Below are 15,512 nucleotides of genomic sequence, written 5' to 3'. Positions count from 1 at the left end.
TGAACTAACTGAAGTTGAGACTTAATGACCACTTGACAGAAACATTGAGGAAAACTTAGATGAAATATTCTCCAAAATTGATGTTCTATGATTAGGCTTAGCAGCCCAGCAAATATACCTGTGTAGTGGTTAAAAAAAAAAAAAAATTTTTTTTTTTTTTTTTTTTTTAGTGGTTAAAGCCTTGGCTGCTAACAGGAAGGTCAGCAGTTCAAACCCACCAGTTGCTCCAGGGGAGAAAGATGTGGCAGTCTGCTTCCATAAAGATTTACAACCTTGGAAACCCTGTAAGTCAGTTCTACTCTATCCTAGGGTTGTTACGAGTCGGAATCTGCAGGACGGCAATTGATTTTTTTTTTTACTTTTTTAAATTCAGAACTTTCGTCAACTAAGAGCGTATATAGTACGAAGACAAATTCATGAGAAACAATCTTAGAATTTACAGAAAATCAAATTTGAAAGGTAGCAGATTCACTGAGAATGTAGTAAGAAGACAGATTTAAAAGATTAGGACCAGTAAAAGAAGCAAAGACAAGGAAGGGTTTGACCAAAATATTTAAAGTCTTGAATGGCGTTGATAAATGAATATGTATTAGTTGCTAAATCTTGAGACGATAGGCCGAGGGAACCCCTTTTGAAATACGAGTAAAGTGAGTTAAGGCCACAAGAGGTACTTTACCACAGAGAGAAAAACAAAACAAAACAACATGGTATTCATTATCACTATTTGTTTTGTGCTGTGGCGTGATTCCTACTCATAGAGACCCTATTGGACAGAGTAGAAACTGCCCCATACGCAGAAGCGTGTCTAAGGAAGATAGCGCCTACACCCAGACCCACCCAGTGCTGTCAGCAAGTGTTGAAATTGCGCTCCTGCAGAGTCCTGGTAGAGCCCTGGTAGTGCAGTGGTTAAGAGTTGGACTTCATCAGCTGCTCCTTGGAAACCCTATGGGGCAGTTCTACTATGTCCTTTAGTGTCTCTATGAGTCCGAATTGATTCCACGGCAACGGGTTTTGTTTTGTTTTCTCCCAAGGAGCTGCTAGTAGTTTCAAAGCCAATTTGAGCAGCCAAGCGCTTTAACCACTGCGCCACCAGTGGTCCTGGAGTAGTGACAACCAAAACTTGTTGCCATGGAGTTGATTCCGACTCATTGCGACCCTATAGCCAAACCAAGGCAAACCCGGTGCCTTACGGTCATTCAGACTTATTGCGACCCTATAGGACACAGCAGAACTGCCCCACACGGTTTTCAAGGACCGCCTGGATTCAAACTGCCAACCTTTTGCTTAGCAGCCTTAGCTCTTAACCACTACACCAGAACATAATACTGACATAACATGTGACAAAAATATAAAAAGAGTTTTAAAATATTTTGACAAAGTTATACACAAAGGTAACGAAGAGGAGCTGGGTTGTATCTAAGCTTCATGTTTGAAATCGAAGAGACAAGCGTGCGCTCTCAGTTTGTCACTTGGGACCAGGGTCGGCAGCAATGTATTGGGCAGGCTAAGGGTCTATCCAAATATGAAAAAGTTATTTATTCCTAAAATAAACCACTTATCTCGGGATTATTCTCAAATGTCATCGCAATTTGCAAGGACTGCAAAGCAGGTAGACAGAAAAAACCTTTCATTGTCAGGGAAAAAAAGTCCAAAAATCTTCCACTTAAGCAGATCCTCCTAAGGAGCTTGGGGGTGAACAGATAATCGCTGAACAAAATGTAATTCTGAGATTCAGGGTCTCCTCCCCGCTTGAAGGAAATTCGAAATGCAGGCCTCAGGTTGAAGGTAGAAGAAACGTGCTTTAGCTAAGACTTTCTCCACGGAAAGAAAATCAGCACAGTAAAAAGTACCGGACACTGTCCCATTTCTCAGGAAAATATGCACAGCGAAGGTTGGACAGAATTCTTTAGTCTAAATGAGAAATAGCTTAGAAGCCCCAAGCCCAGGAGCAGCGAACACTATTGTGTTAGCGCCGGCAGCGGAAGGACCTCGTCACCACAACGCCGTTAAAGAGTCCTTCTTTGTTCAGCCTCAATCGGGACCGCTGCGCGCGGTGTTCTTCCGCGCTCAGCTCTCAGTCCCCGCCTCCTCTCAGCCCTGGAGAGCTGCCATTCGGCACCAGAGTCGCTCCGCGTTCCCATAATGCACCGGCAGTCCGCGGGAAACCAAAATGGCGAAGGGCTGTATTGAAGTGGGCTGTGTTTGAGGCTGGTATACGAACGCCCACTGTACACCAACCCTAGTCCCCAGGACCTCGGTTTGTGCGTGCGTCTGTGCGGGGTCCCCGGTGGGGCGGGTGCCCAGTAAGTGCTCGGACTCGCGGGGGAAGCGCCCAGGGGGACGTGATTGGTTGTTTTTTCCTGTATGAAGCGGTTGGCACCACTGAAGTGACCGAATGAGGTGAGAGACCTTGGCCTGGGAACCGACACGGAGGAGGTGGGGGAAGGAGGAAGAAAGGAAGCAAGTATAAAAGGGAAAGATGGAGGCTCGAGGTGGGGGTGGGGTGGGGTGCCAATGTGTGTTTCGGTGCCATACATTTATGTATATGTTCAGAGTGGATGGAAAAGGAGTAGTCATTTGGGTGTTGGAGAAAATAGGGACTGAGGAGCGAGCGGGGCGTTGGGGGAGTCGGTTGGAGGAACTGGATGAAACGTTGAGACGGGGAAGCTGTGTTTCGAGGGGCAGGAAGGAACCTGGGGGCGGGAGACGGTTAGAGGGGCAGGATGAACCTGGTGACGAGGGGGTGGGGAATCGAAGGGAGGAGCCGTTAGGAAATGGGGGCTGGGGAAAATGTGGGGAGCAGAATGAAGGGGCTGCCTGGGACCTTAGGGGCATAAAGGGAAGTAGCATTTTGTAGCCGGGTGGTGGAATTGCAGTACGGAGGTGGAGTAGAAGGGCAGCAGGGAGGTACTGAAGTGGAACCTCGGAGCAAACCCTGAAAGCTTCTAGGAAAGAGGTGGGAAGGAAAGTATAAGATGCCAGAGAGGTACCTTATATTTGGAGCTCATCAAATCTGAGGTACTTCTTCTATTTAATTAACACTAACTCATATCCCTGCTCGACTGTAGGGATTCATTCATTTTTATAACCGAGGTAGGTAACTACGGTTTAACTAAGTTGCCAAGATTTTGTAGCAGCGTATTTTGGGAATGCCAGAACACTGTTTTACGGTCTCGTGTCCTTGGTTGCTAGAGTTTTTCTGTGGAAGCAATTAGAGGGAACAGATGGATTCATCAGGGTGATTTTACTAATAGTGGGGGATGAACAATGAGAAAAAGGGTATGGAATGTTATTGTTTAAGACATTTAACTTTGGCTAGTGATAGAACCTATCTGACACTAATTCAAATACGAAACTTAGGTGGGCTTAGTAAGGGGCATAAAATAGAGGAAAGCACCATGTGAGGTTAGGACAGAACTAGAAATATGTAAATATGCCTGATTTAACTTGACTCCACATGCTTCATTAGTAGTAACTTTATTCTTCAGATTGATTCCATGTGATCCTCTTGTATACCTTGCCTACAGGGTGGTTTTAACTTCCATGTTTCAACTTCCACTTTCTGGAAAAGTTCTGTTTTTTGACAGTGGATTGCAAAGACAGTTGAATTTGAAAGGATTTAATGTGGATAAAATAAATGTACTAAAATTCTCAGGTGACCTTTTTCAGAGGTTTCAAAAATGATTTAAATGGAGCCATTTTGACTAACAGCTTTAGGTATCCACTAATTTTGGCAAGGATTTTAAATTTCTTAACACTAAAGTATTCTGTTTTTGATTTGGAGTGATAGTTTAAAAGGGAATACAAGGTGAAGTTTTTTGTTTTTTAGATTACTGAATTTAAAAATAAATTTAAATCCACATTTTAAAATTTGCTCACCTTCATTTTTTTTTTAAGTGCTAAAAATGGTCTAAAGTATTTGAATTAAGAATGCACCTGTTTCCTGATACTGCATATTCATAAGTATCCCAATGTTAACAGGCATTAATGGAAATCTACCATTTCCATTACTACCAGGATGAAATACACAATTTTAGAACTAGAAGTGTAGAAATCGTTTGGTATGTTTAACAGTGGCGTAAAATTTTGTTATTGTCTTAAAGCTTTCTTAGGAAAGGGATTTTACTCTGTATTTTGCTATGGGTGGTAAACTCTTTGATGTCATGGATTATGAATATATACCTTTTCATTAGATTTTTGACTGAAAGGATAGTTTATTCATATTTCAGCATAATCTTTACCTCTGGCTTGAGGGAACTGGTGGTATAGTGATTATCTTAACAGGTGGAGAAATTTGTCTCAGGAGTTGCTGTGGCAAACATCTGTAGCATGATGGTTCTGAAAGTAAAACCTGGCTGCTGTTTGAGTTAGCCTCAGCTTCCATGAAATATTTCTTGGTTGACATTTTTATGCTTTGTTTGTTAGAATAATTTGTTCATTGCAGTAGAATACAGTGTAAGAACCCTAACTTGGAATGGAAGTTTCCCTGTTTCTTATGTTTTAGAGCAGTGCTATCCAACAGAAGTTTCTACAATGTTGGCAGTGTTCAGTATCTGCTTTGTTCAGTATGGTAGCCACTAGCTACATGTGGCTTTTGAATGCTTGAAATGTGACTGAGAACTGAATTTATAATTTAATAAAATTTAAATTTAAATGGCCACATGTGGCTATGGCTATTGTATTGGACAGCATAGTATTAAGGATTATTGCATCCATGTTCTAGGATTTGTCATATTCATTAGTGATGAAAACCACAGGAACCCAAAGGTCAGGAACTGCCTTAAGATTGAGGAAGTGCAAATTCTCTTTGTACATTTTTAAGGTGAAGTATTCTTCATTTTTGCTCAATACCATGGCTTCTGTCATAGCTGTTTTCATATAGCATTGCAAAAGAATAGTGAAGGTAGCAACTTCTTTGGTACTTTTAAGACTAAAGATTCTGCTTCCTGTGTCAAAAGCCAACAACAACAAAAAATGAGTGTTAGGAAGGTTACTTTGTTATTTAAAAATTATTTTTACACATCAGTTAAAAAAAAACTTTATTAAGGAGTATTTCAAAGCATACACAAAGTGAACAGTATACTGAACTTTCATGTATCTATTATTCAGCTTTAACAATTATTAACATTCTGCCATCCTTGTTTCATCTGTGTCTCTACCTGCTACTTCCTCCACACCATTGTGTTTACTTTTTAGTTTTTTTTTTTTAAGGTAAAAATTACATATATTGAAATGCACACATTTTAATTGTACAGCTTTTAAATAACAGTTTTGAGATGTAATTTATGTATCATGTTTCCATATATATAATTCACAAGTATGCTTTTAAGGTGTACAATTTGGTGGTTTTTAGTATATTCTCAGAGTTGTGCAATCATCACCACTATCTAATTTCAGAACATTTTCATCACCTCAAAAAGAAACCTTTTATATGTTAGCAGTCACTTCCCATTCTCCCCTCCCTCCAGCTCCTGGCAGCTACTAATCTATTTTCTGTTCCATGGATTTGCCTATTCTGGACATTCATGTAAATGGAATTATATAATATGTAACCTTTTGTGCCTGGCTTCTTAGTGTAACGTTTTAAAGATTTATCCATGTTGTAGCATGTATCAATACTTCATTCCTTTTTATTGCCAAACAATATTTCATTGTGTGTTTATGCATTTATCAGTTGGTAGACATTTGAGTTGTTTACACTTCTGGTTATTATGAATGCTGCTGTGAACATTCATGTACAAAGCTTGTGTGAACCATATGTTTTATGTGAACATCTAGGAGTGGAATTGCTGGGTCATGTGGTAACTTGATGTTTAATTGTTAGAGTAACTGCCAAACTGTTTTCCAAAGTGGCTGCACCATTTTACAGTTTCACTAAAATGTTTGAGTTCTAATTTCTCCACATCCTCACCAACACTTATTATTTTTTGTTGATTGTAGCCATCCTAGTGGATATGAAGTGGTAGTTCATTGTGGTATTAATTTGCATTTCCCTGATGGCTAGTGATGTTGAGCATCTTTTCATGTGCTTACGGCCATTTGTATATCTTCTTTGGAGAACTATCTGTCAGATCCTTCACACATTTTTAATTGCGTTATTTGTTTTTTTATTCAATTGTAAGAGTTCTTCATATATTCTGGATATAAATTCCTTATCAGATACATGATTTACAAATATTTTCTCCCATTCTGCGGGTTGTCTTTTCACTCCTCCCCCCCCATACATTTTCCATTGTACAGATTGTGGTGAAACTTTCAACTCCATAATGATAAAATGCTAGTGAGCCTGATAGAGGGTAAATCTGTATGCCATCATATGTACGACTCCTTATAGACCCAGCTTGGTTCACCTCCAGTGTCTCCTCTTGTAGTTAAGTGTGATTTTATTACCAGTTTTCACTCAAACCCATTGGGGAATGGGGCAATTCTGCTTTTGTTTCTCGGCCAGGAATCTCTTGATCCTGAAAGTCTTATGAGAAGACATGGTGAGGATGGACAGCAGCGGCTCTCACCATGATGGCAGAGAAAGGGAGAGCAGCTTCACTTTCTTGATGGTGTTCTTTAAAGCACAAAAGTTTTAAATTTTGATGATGTCCCATTTATTTTTTCTTTTGCTGTTTGTGCTTTTGGTGTCATACCAAAGAAACCATTGCCAAATGCAAAGTAACTACAGTTTTGACAAATGGATATACCTGTGTATCATACACCTTGTTATGGTATAGACTATTTCTGCCTCCACGAAAGCTCCCTTATAGCCTTTTCTCAATCATTCCCATTCCCAACTACTGTTCTGATATTTTTTATCTGAGATTACTTTTGCTAGAACTTTGTATAAATGGAATCATACATGTATCAGTTAAAAAAAAAGTTTTATAAAGCTGGAACTGGAGTCTTAGCTTGAAAATCACTCTGCAAGGGATATCTGTAGAAATTACTTAATCTTCCATTGTGTCATGACAATCTTAACACATATTTTGTGTAATACAGTGAACACAGTTTTTATATTTTGAGTGGACAAAACAGTAGTTCCAAATGTTGCCTAGGATGAGGATTTAAAAATTAGGGGAACAGGAGAACCAGGAGGGAACCTTGTGGTGATGGAAATATTGGTATCTTGACGCTCAACATTCTGGTTGTGACGTTGTTCTGTAGTTTGCAAGATGCTGTCATTAGGGGAAGTTAGGTAAAGGGTGTGAGAGATCTCGGTGTTCTTATAACTTCATATGAATCTGCAGTTATCTCAAAATAAAATCTTCAATTAAAAAACAAAAATTTAAGGAATAAAGTATACCAGAGTAGGCATAACAAGAACAGAGTTTGTTGATGTTAAGTCAGCCAGATGAAAACAAAACAAAAACCTGAAGATGAGCTTTTGTTTTTCCTTACCCTTGTTGATGAAGTTTATATTGCAGAAATAGCCCCCACAACTTTTTTGTCAGAGTGGGAGGAGAGAGCACGGGGGTCTAGAGGAAAGTACTAATGAATATACTCAGAAAACTTGGACGTGATTTAATAATTTACTTAGCCCTGCAGCAGCCTTAGTGTCTTTACCTGAGTAAATGGGGATGATACCCGCCTGTGTTATTTACAGGATTGTTGGGAAGATCAAAAAATAAAATATGGGAGAAAACTGTTTATAAACTGCAGGTGCGATATAGTTGTATAGTATTAATTTACAAAATCTCTTTTCCAAAAGAGTTGTATAGAACAAGAGAGCTATATGTACCTATGGTGAAGCCTGTACTTGGTATTCTTTTTTTTTCTTAATTGAACTTTAGGTGAAGGTTTACAGAACAAACTAGTTTCTCATCAAACAATTAGTACACGCATTGTTGTATGACATTGGTTAACAACTCCATGACATGTCAACACTCTCCCTTCTCAACCCCCTGGGTTCCCTTTTACCAGCTTTCCTATTCCCTCCTGCCTTTCAGTCCCTCTGCCAGAGCTGGTGCGCCCCTTTAGTCTTGTTTTGTTCCACGGGCCTGTTCAGTCTTTGGCTGAAGGGCGAACCTCAGGAGTGGCCTCATCACTGAGCTGAAAGGGTGTCCGGGAGCCATACTCTCAGGATTTCTCCAGTCTCTGTCAGGCCAGCAAGTCTGGTCTTTCTTTTTGAGTTAGAATTTTGTTCTCTGTTTTTTTCCAGCTCTGTCCGGGACCCTCCATCGTGATCCCTGTCAGAGCAGTCAGTGGTGGTAGCTGGGGACCATCTTGTTGTACTGGACTCAGTCTGGTGGAGGCCATGGTAGATATGGTCCATTAGTCCTTTGGACTAATCTTTCCCTTATATCTTTAGTTTTCTTTATTCTTCCTTGCTCCCGAAGGGGCAAGACCAGTGGAGTGTCCTAGATGGCCGTTCACAGGCTTTTAAGATCCCAGACGCTACTCACCAAAGTAGAATGTAGAACATATTCTTTATAAACTCTGTTATGCCAGTTGAGCTAGATGTTCCCTGAGACCATGGTCCCTACAGCCCTCAGCCCAGTAGTTCGGTTCCTCAGGGAGTTTGGATGTGTCTGTGGAGCTACCAAGGGCTTTCCTCGTACAGGTTGTGCTGGCTTCCCCAGTATTTTGTACTCTCTTACGCTTCACCAAAGTTACTGCTTACCTTTTGTCTATTAAGCATTTTTCAATCCCCACCCCTCCCCTCCCTCGTAACCATCAATATTGCTTTTTCTTGTATGTAAACCTTCTCATGAATTTTTACAGTAGTGGTCTCATACAGTATGTGTCCTTTTGTGATTGACTTATTTCACTCAGCAGAATGTTCTGTTCTGAGTTCTTTTTGTTCGTGGATTTCTTTTGTATTTTGTTTTTGTAGATTTTGCTTTTATTGAGAATTTATGTTTTTCTTCTCTATTTTGATGAGTAGGTTTGTTAACTTTCTTTGTGGTTACCTTGAAATGCACCCATATCTTCCTAGGTTTGAACCAGTCTGTTATTACTTGGTATCACCTTGCCATCCTCTCCATTAGAGAGTTGTATACCTGTACCATTTATTCTCTTTTATTGTTCTGACATTGTTGTCATTTACAGGTTAACTTCTCTGGTTCCCTGTTGCAATTGTTTTGGTTTTGGATAGTCTTTGAGAGTTCATTTCCTAGGTTGGTATCTGGCTGATACAATCTTACGTCCTAGATTGAGGCTGTGGTCTGATGTTTTTGTTCTCAGACTGCGGGACTCCCTGTAATAACTCTTGTAAGTTTGGTTTGGTTTTTACATATTCCCTTAATTTCTGTTTTTCTGGCAAGGTCCTAATTTCACCACCATTTTTGAGTGAAAGTTTTGCAGGATGTATTATTCTTGGTTGGCGATTTTTTTCCTTTCAAGGTTCTATGTATGTCATCCCATTGCCTTCTGGCCTGCATGGTTTCTGCTGAATAATCAGAGTTTAGTCTTATTGTTTCTTCTCTGTATGTAACTTTTTTTTCTGAGCTGCTCACAGGATTTTTTCTTTGTCATTGGTTTTAGCAAGTATGATTATGATATGCATTGCTGTTTTTCTTTTGGGATCTAACCTATATGGGGTTCGTTGAGCTTCTTGGATGGTCAGCTTTTCATCATTCATGATACTAGGGAAGTTTTCTGTCAGCAGTTCTTCAATGATCCTCTCTGTGTTTTCTGTCCCTGTTCTGGAACCCTGATCACTTGCAAATTTTTGCTTTTGATTGTATCCCACATAATTCTGAGGGTCTCTTCATTTTTCTTTTTTTTTCAGATTTTTCCTCAGAGTTGTATCCAAGTGTTTGTCTTCAATTTTGCTGATTCTGTCTTCCATCGTTTCAAACCTGCTCCTTATCCCTTCTATGACACTGTCCACTTCTGAAATCTTGTTGTTTATCTTTTGGATTTTGAGTTGTTATTTTTGTATGACTTCTAGTTGTGAATTTATTCTGACATTTTGTTCCTGTATTGCTTTCCTGAATTGTTCCCATTTTTTTGTCTGTATTTTCTGTGAATTTGTCTATTTTTTCCTCATTTTTGACTGCTTTTTGCTTCAACTCTCGGATTGCTCTGAATATTAGAGATTTGAATTCCCCGTCCGGTAGTTCTAGTGCCTTTTCTTCTACTGGAAAGTCATCAGCTATTTTATTTTGGATGCCTACTGGACCCATCCTGTCCTGTTTTTTTAAAATATGTTTTGATCATTGTCTGCAGTCTTCAGGGCATTCAGTAGTTATTTCCTTCTTTTCTTGGTTTTAGATTTATTTGTTTTGTCCTTCTTTTTTGTTTTATTTTGTTACATCTGAGCAGGTGGGCTGTGCTTTATTTGTTTGCTCATCTGTAGTCATGATACTTTTCACCTCCTTGTCCAAAGGGCAGGGCCAGTCATTCAGCTATGGTGCAGCGGGGCAGATCCAACTGAAGGGGAGGGGCTGGGACAGGTTGTTTGTGGCATGTACTAGGGCTGACAGGGCGGGCCAGGAATCAGTGCTGGTCAGGTTCCAGTATCCCGTGCCTCTGCTGCTCAGGGCTGTGATGTTCAGTGCATGGTGCAGGTAGGCAGGAAAGGGGGGAGGTTGTGATGTGCGGAGCTAATAGGGGTGTGGGAGAGAGGAGAGAAAAACAGGAGCCAAAAACAAACAAGCAAACAAAGAAAGAGGGGGGAAAAAAGAGTGCTGAGGGAGTTTGCCGTTGGAGTGAGAGATGAGAAATTTGAGAAATGGATAAAAGGGAAAAAGAAAGAAAAAAATAAGTAGATAAAAATTTGGAAAAGAAAAGCCCCCAGGAGTCCTGGAGATCCACAAGTGGGGCTGCTGAGACCAGGGAAGTGGCTCCCAGGCTGCACAGTATAGCCTGGCTAGAGGGGGTATAGATGTCACACAGCACCAGGTATTCAGGAGACAGGAAAAGAAGGTAAGTATAGCGAGATGAGAACTGAGAAATGAAGGCAGACAGAAAGGGAAAAGAGAGAGAAAAGGGGGAAAAAAAAAAGAAAAAAAAAGAAATGCTTCCAGGCACCCCACCTATGCAGCTGCACAGATTCGGGGAGTGGCTCCTAAGCTGTGCAGTGCGGCCTGGCTAGAATGGGCTCCCAAGCTGCAAAAAGAAAAAACAAAACGGAACAAAGCAAAACATGGAAAAAAGAAAAGCCCCAAGGATCCTACCAGCGTGGTGTCGTGGGCCAGGGGAGTGGTTCCCCAGTGAGTGGTCACGCCCTTTGAAGAAGAAGCCAAGATGGTCCACGGAGTCAGGTGTTCTGGAGAAAGGAGGGGGAGGCGGTAGGAGGCACAGAAGAAACCAAAAGAGACGGAAAGAACCAATACTAGCCCAGGGGCCTGGCCGGTGTGGATAGGGCGAAGCAGTTGCTTCCCAGCTAAGAGACTGTGGCTGGCGGGAAGCATGGGGGCGGGGGGCGGGGGTGCCTATGAAAGTGTATGTAGGTGGTTGCCCGGTGCTCTGTCTCCTGCTGGGAAACTTCGTGAAGCTGCTTTCCTGTACTTCCTGACCACTCATCTCCGATGTGGGTGGGGCGAGTCCAGATGGCACAGATGCTGCATCCTGGCCGGTTGAGCCACCAGAGCCAGCCAGGAACCTCAGAGGTGGAGCAGTGGAGAGAGAATGGGGGTGGGAAAGCGCGTGTCGCTGGTTACCGGGTGTTCTGTCTCGCTATGAGTCGGAATCGACTCTACCGCACTGGGTTTGGTTTTTTTTTTTTGGTTTGTGTCCTCCTGGGAGTTCTGTTAAACTGCTTTCCGGTGCTCCCTGTCTGCGGATCCCTGACACGAGTCCAAGATGGTGGGGCAGTGCTGCGTTAGCTGATGGGGCCCTCCACACATACCTCTCCTCGCTTTCCGTCCTGTGTCAGTTTCTTATTCCGTTCGGTGCTTGGTTGAGTTTTCTCTCTTCGTTTGGCACTTCAGGTTCCAGGAGTGACATTTGTCTCTGTTTTACTTAGTTTTTTGGGTCTTTGCTGTAGAGGGACGGCGTGGTGCTTCTGTCTGTGGCACCATGTTGGCCCTATGCTTGGTGTTCTAAAAACACCCCATACCACCTTCCTTCCCAGATGTTGAGTATGTCTGATTCTGAAGGAATAATTAATTTTGCCATATTCATAATTATAGTTTCAAAAATGTTGAAATAAATTACTGTGTTTTCTGTTGAGTATTAATATATTTAGAAGTCTTACTGAACCCAAGGTCAAATGTTTGGGGGGAAAAAAAGAGCAATATTCAAGTCTGAGAAATGCTAGGTGTGGGTAGTTTTAGGATGTTTCAGAAATTGCTGCTCATCCCTAATAGGTCTAATTGATGTTAGATAATGCACCAGAACCACCAGTGGAGCTCAAAAAACAAAATGAAAACATCACGTAGATCAGTTTTTTAGAGCTGATGCATACCCTGGGGATTCTGATTTGGGGTGGACTTTAGCATATATTTGTATTCTTTAATTCTTATCACTTGATTTTGTCTTGCAGCCAGGGTTAAGTACTAGATTTTGTTTTTTAATACTTGAAAATAATTTAATACTTGAAAAAGAAAAATAAATCTATCAGCTGTTTCCATCACACTCATGTTTAAAATACTTCTACTGAGTGGTTAATAAAATAGTTAATGGAGATTTGTAGTCTGGGAACTTTGAGGACTGTTAAATGTTTTATGAAGTTGCATTTAGATGTTGTAAGGTAGTGAATTATTGTTTGAGGAAAGTGTTTAACAAAGGCTGGATGACTACCTTTAATTGGGGATATTACAAAGGGGGATTTCTTCATTAGCTAGGATGTAAAAAAGACCTTCCTGGTAGTTTCTAAAGCTAAGATTCTAAATTAAAGTGAAAACAGTGGATACTGTTTCCCTTTTGGTTAGTGATCAGAGGTGTGGGTGGGGGAGGGATAGACTCCTTTGCAAAGTTGTGTCTCCTGAGTGTCTTCTTTTCTTTTTTTCTCTAGATCCCAGAGTCTTTTCCACTCTTGACAGCTGTCTGAATCCATCTCTTAGATTTCTCCTTTTCACAGATAGGCTAAAGGATATGATGTTATCACCTCAACTTTTTGTTTTAAGAGTTTTATTGCTGCTCATTAGAGGGAAACAAACAAAAGAGCCTTTTGCAAAGAAAAATTAGAACATTCTTATCATTCTTGTAGTTCATTGAATTCCCTGCTGTAGCAAATCTCAAACTTTTTGGTCTCAGACCCCTTTACACTCTTAATTATGAGAACCCCAAAAAACTTTAATTTATGTGGGTTGTCTCTATCAATATTTCCTGTATTAGGAATTAAAGCTGGGAACATTGTAAAACAAGAATACACAGGTACACAGATCATTAGCCCTCAGAGTGATGCGATTATCACATATCATTTAGCCTTTGGAAAACTCCACTGTACACTTACGAGAGGATGAGAGTGAAAAAGGCAAGTAATGTCTTAATATTATTTTGAAACTAGGTTTGACCTCTAGACCCCATGAGAGGGTCTGGCAAATCCCCGGAACTGTACCATGTGAACTGCAGCTCTAAGTCCGTTGTTTCTTTAGGGAGTTAGGATTTTTCATGCATTACAGAGTGTTTAGCATGCCTGGCCTATCCTTGAGCAGACCTTTTGTCTCTTCATAGAAAAAATTGGGGATTTCAGGCATAAACCTCTTCAGCTTCCTTCCTTCACATCTATCAACTTAACTATAGATGCAGCCCCTCTCTCAGAAGAAGAGTTGTTCCACCTCTGATTCAAGGCTAGTCTTTGCCCTTATCTTTGTGATCTTGTTCCTCTGTCTTGTATTTTCAGTTTATCTTTTGATACTTTTAAACACGGTCAAGACTTACCATATTTTGTTTATTTTTAAATTTTTATTGTGGTTTAAGTGAAAGTTTACGAATCAAGTCAGTCTCTCATAAAAATTTATATACGCCTTGCTATATACTCCTAGTTGCTCTCCCCCTAATGAGACAGCACACTCCTTCCCTCCACTATTTTCGTGTCCCTTTGGCCAGGTTCTGACCCCCTCTGCCCTCTCATCTGCCCTCCAGACAGGAGCTGCCCACATGGTCTCATATGTCTACTTGATCCAAGAAGCTCAGTCTTCACCAGTGTCATTTTCTGTCCCATAGTCCAGTCCAATCCCTGCCTGAAGAGTTGGCTTTGGGAATGGTTCCTGTCTTGGGCTAACAGAAGGTCTGGGGACCATGACCTCCAGGGTCCTTCTAGTCTCAGACCATTAAGTCTGGTCTTATGAGAAGTTGGGGTCTGCATCCCACTGTTCTCCTGTTCTCTCAGGGGTTCTCTGTTGTGTTCCCTGTCAGGGCAGTCATCAGTTGTAGCTGGGCACCATCTAGTTCTTCTGGTCTCAGACTGATGTAGTCTCTGGTTTATGTGGCCCTTTCTGTCTCTTGGGCTCATAATTACCCTGTGTCTTTGGTGTTCTTCAATCTCATTTGCTCCAGGTGGGTTGAGACCAGTTGATGCATCTTAGATTACCGTGTGCTAGCGTTTAAGACCCCAGACACCACTCTCCAAAGCGGGATGCAGAATGTTTTCTTAATAGATTTTATTATGCCAATGGACTTAGAGATAAGACTTACCATGTTTTAAAAACACAGAACAAGCCATTTACCTTACTTTGTGTCCTTTGTCTAGATGTATGTAGCCCTCTTACCTTTACGTAGCCCAGCTCCTTGAAAAAATAGTTTCAACTTCCTCAGCTGGCATTCATACTTTTATTCATAAAGATATAGCATTTAATTGCATATACTCATTGTAGAAATTTAAATATTAACAAAACTCTAAAAAGTACTCTATATTACTCAGAAAGTCACCATAAATGCCTTTGTCTATTGTCTTTGTCTTATTTCTAAGCAGATTTTTCATATCTGTAGAACATTAAAATTTTTTTAACAGAATAATAGTACACACATTTGTCTAAAAATGTCAGAGTACAGAAGAGTATAGTCTACTGACCTTCTGAGTCCTGCTTCAAAGAGGGAACGACTCTTTTAACTGATGTTATGTTCATTTGTTCTGGACACTACCTCCATATTGCTAAATAATATTTTGTCACTGCTGTTTCTTGATGCATTCACTTTAGACATCCCTGCTGTATAGAGGCCTTCCTGCTGTGATACAGATTCAGTTCAGGGAAAAAATTAGAAAGGATATATCTCCTTTCTAATTTTTTCCCTATTGTTTACTTCTGTAACTTTAGATAACATACTTGAACTTTTATCTTGTCCATCAACTCTAGACTTTATTTTCCTACTTCATAAGATGAGTATTATTACTGTCCCTGCCTTTATTTTAATTTCTCCTCTTCCCCCTCTACTTATCAATTTTTGTCATCCCATCTTTTGCTTTTATATATACTTTTATTTATTGTGCTTTTATATTTTTAAGTTTGACAGTGTTCTTAACCATAATTACCTGTACTTTGTTTATAAGTTGATTCTACAAGTTGAAAATAAACAGCTTATATGTTATTTTGGCTAAGTAAATATTCTCTGCAGAGGCAGGTAGTACCGTGATTATAGTTCCTTTCTTGTACAGGTTTTCTCTCTTAAAATTTCAAAAACACTTTCTCATATTT

At 40.4% G+C, this 15,512-nt stretch overlaps 1 long non-coding RNA gene and 1 pseudogene across 1 annotated transcript in view; one reads left to right on the top strand and one right to left on the bottom strand.

The window, feature by feature from the left end:
* Window positions 1-2,119: 2,119 nt before the first annotated feature.
* Window positions 2,120-15,512, top strand: part of LOC126073287 (uncharacterized) — a 33,113-nt gene continuing 19,720 nt past the window's right edge. Inside the window, exon 1 of the long non-coding RNA XR_007516707.1 lies at window positions 2,120-2,400. This is a non-coding gene — a long non-coding RNA (uncharacterized LOC126073287). The remainder of the gene's footprint in view (window positions 2,401-15,512) is intronic.
* LOC126073286 (60S ribosomal protein L39-like) lies at window positions 6,329-6,484 on the bottom strand (annotated as a pseudogene).

The sequence above is a fragment of the Elephas maximus genome, chromosome 3, assembly GCF_024166365.1.
Source record: "Elephas maximus indicus isolate mEleMax1 chromosome 3, mEleMax1 primary haplotype, whole genome shotgun sequence".
Classification (NCBI taxonomy): Eukaryota; Metazoa; Chordata; class Mammalia; order Proboscidea; family Elephantidae; genus Elephas; species Elephas maximus.
Note: the sequence above shows the minus strand (reverse complement) of the source record. Positions and strands in the feature narration are given on the sequence as shown.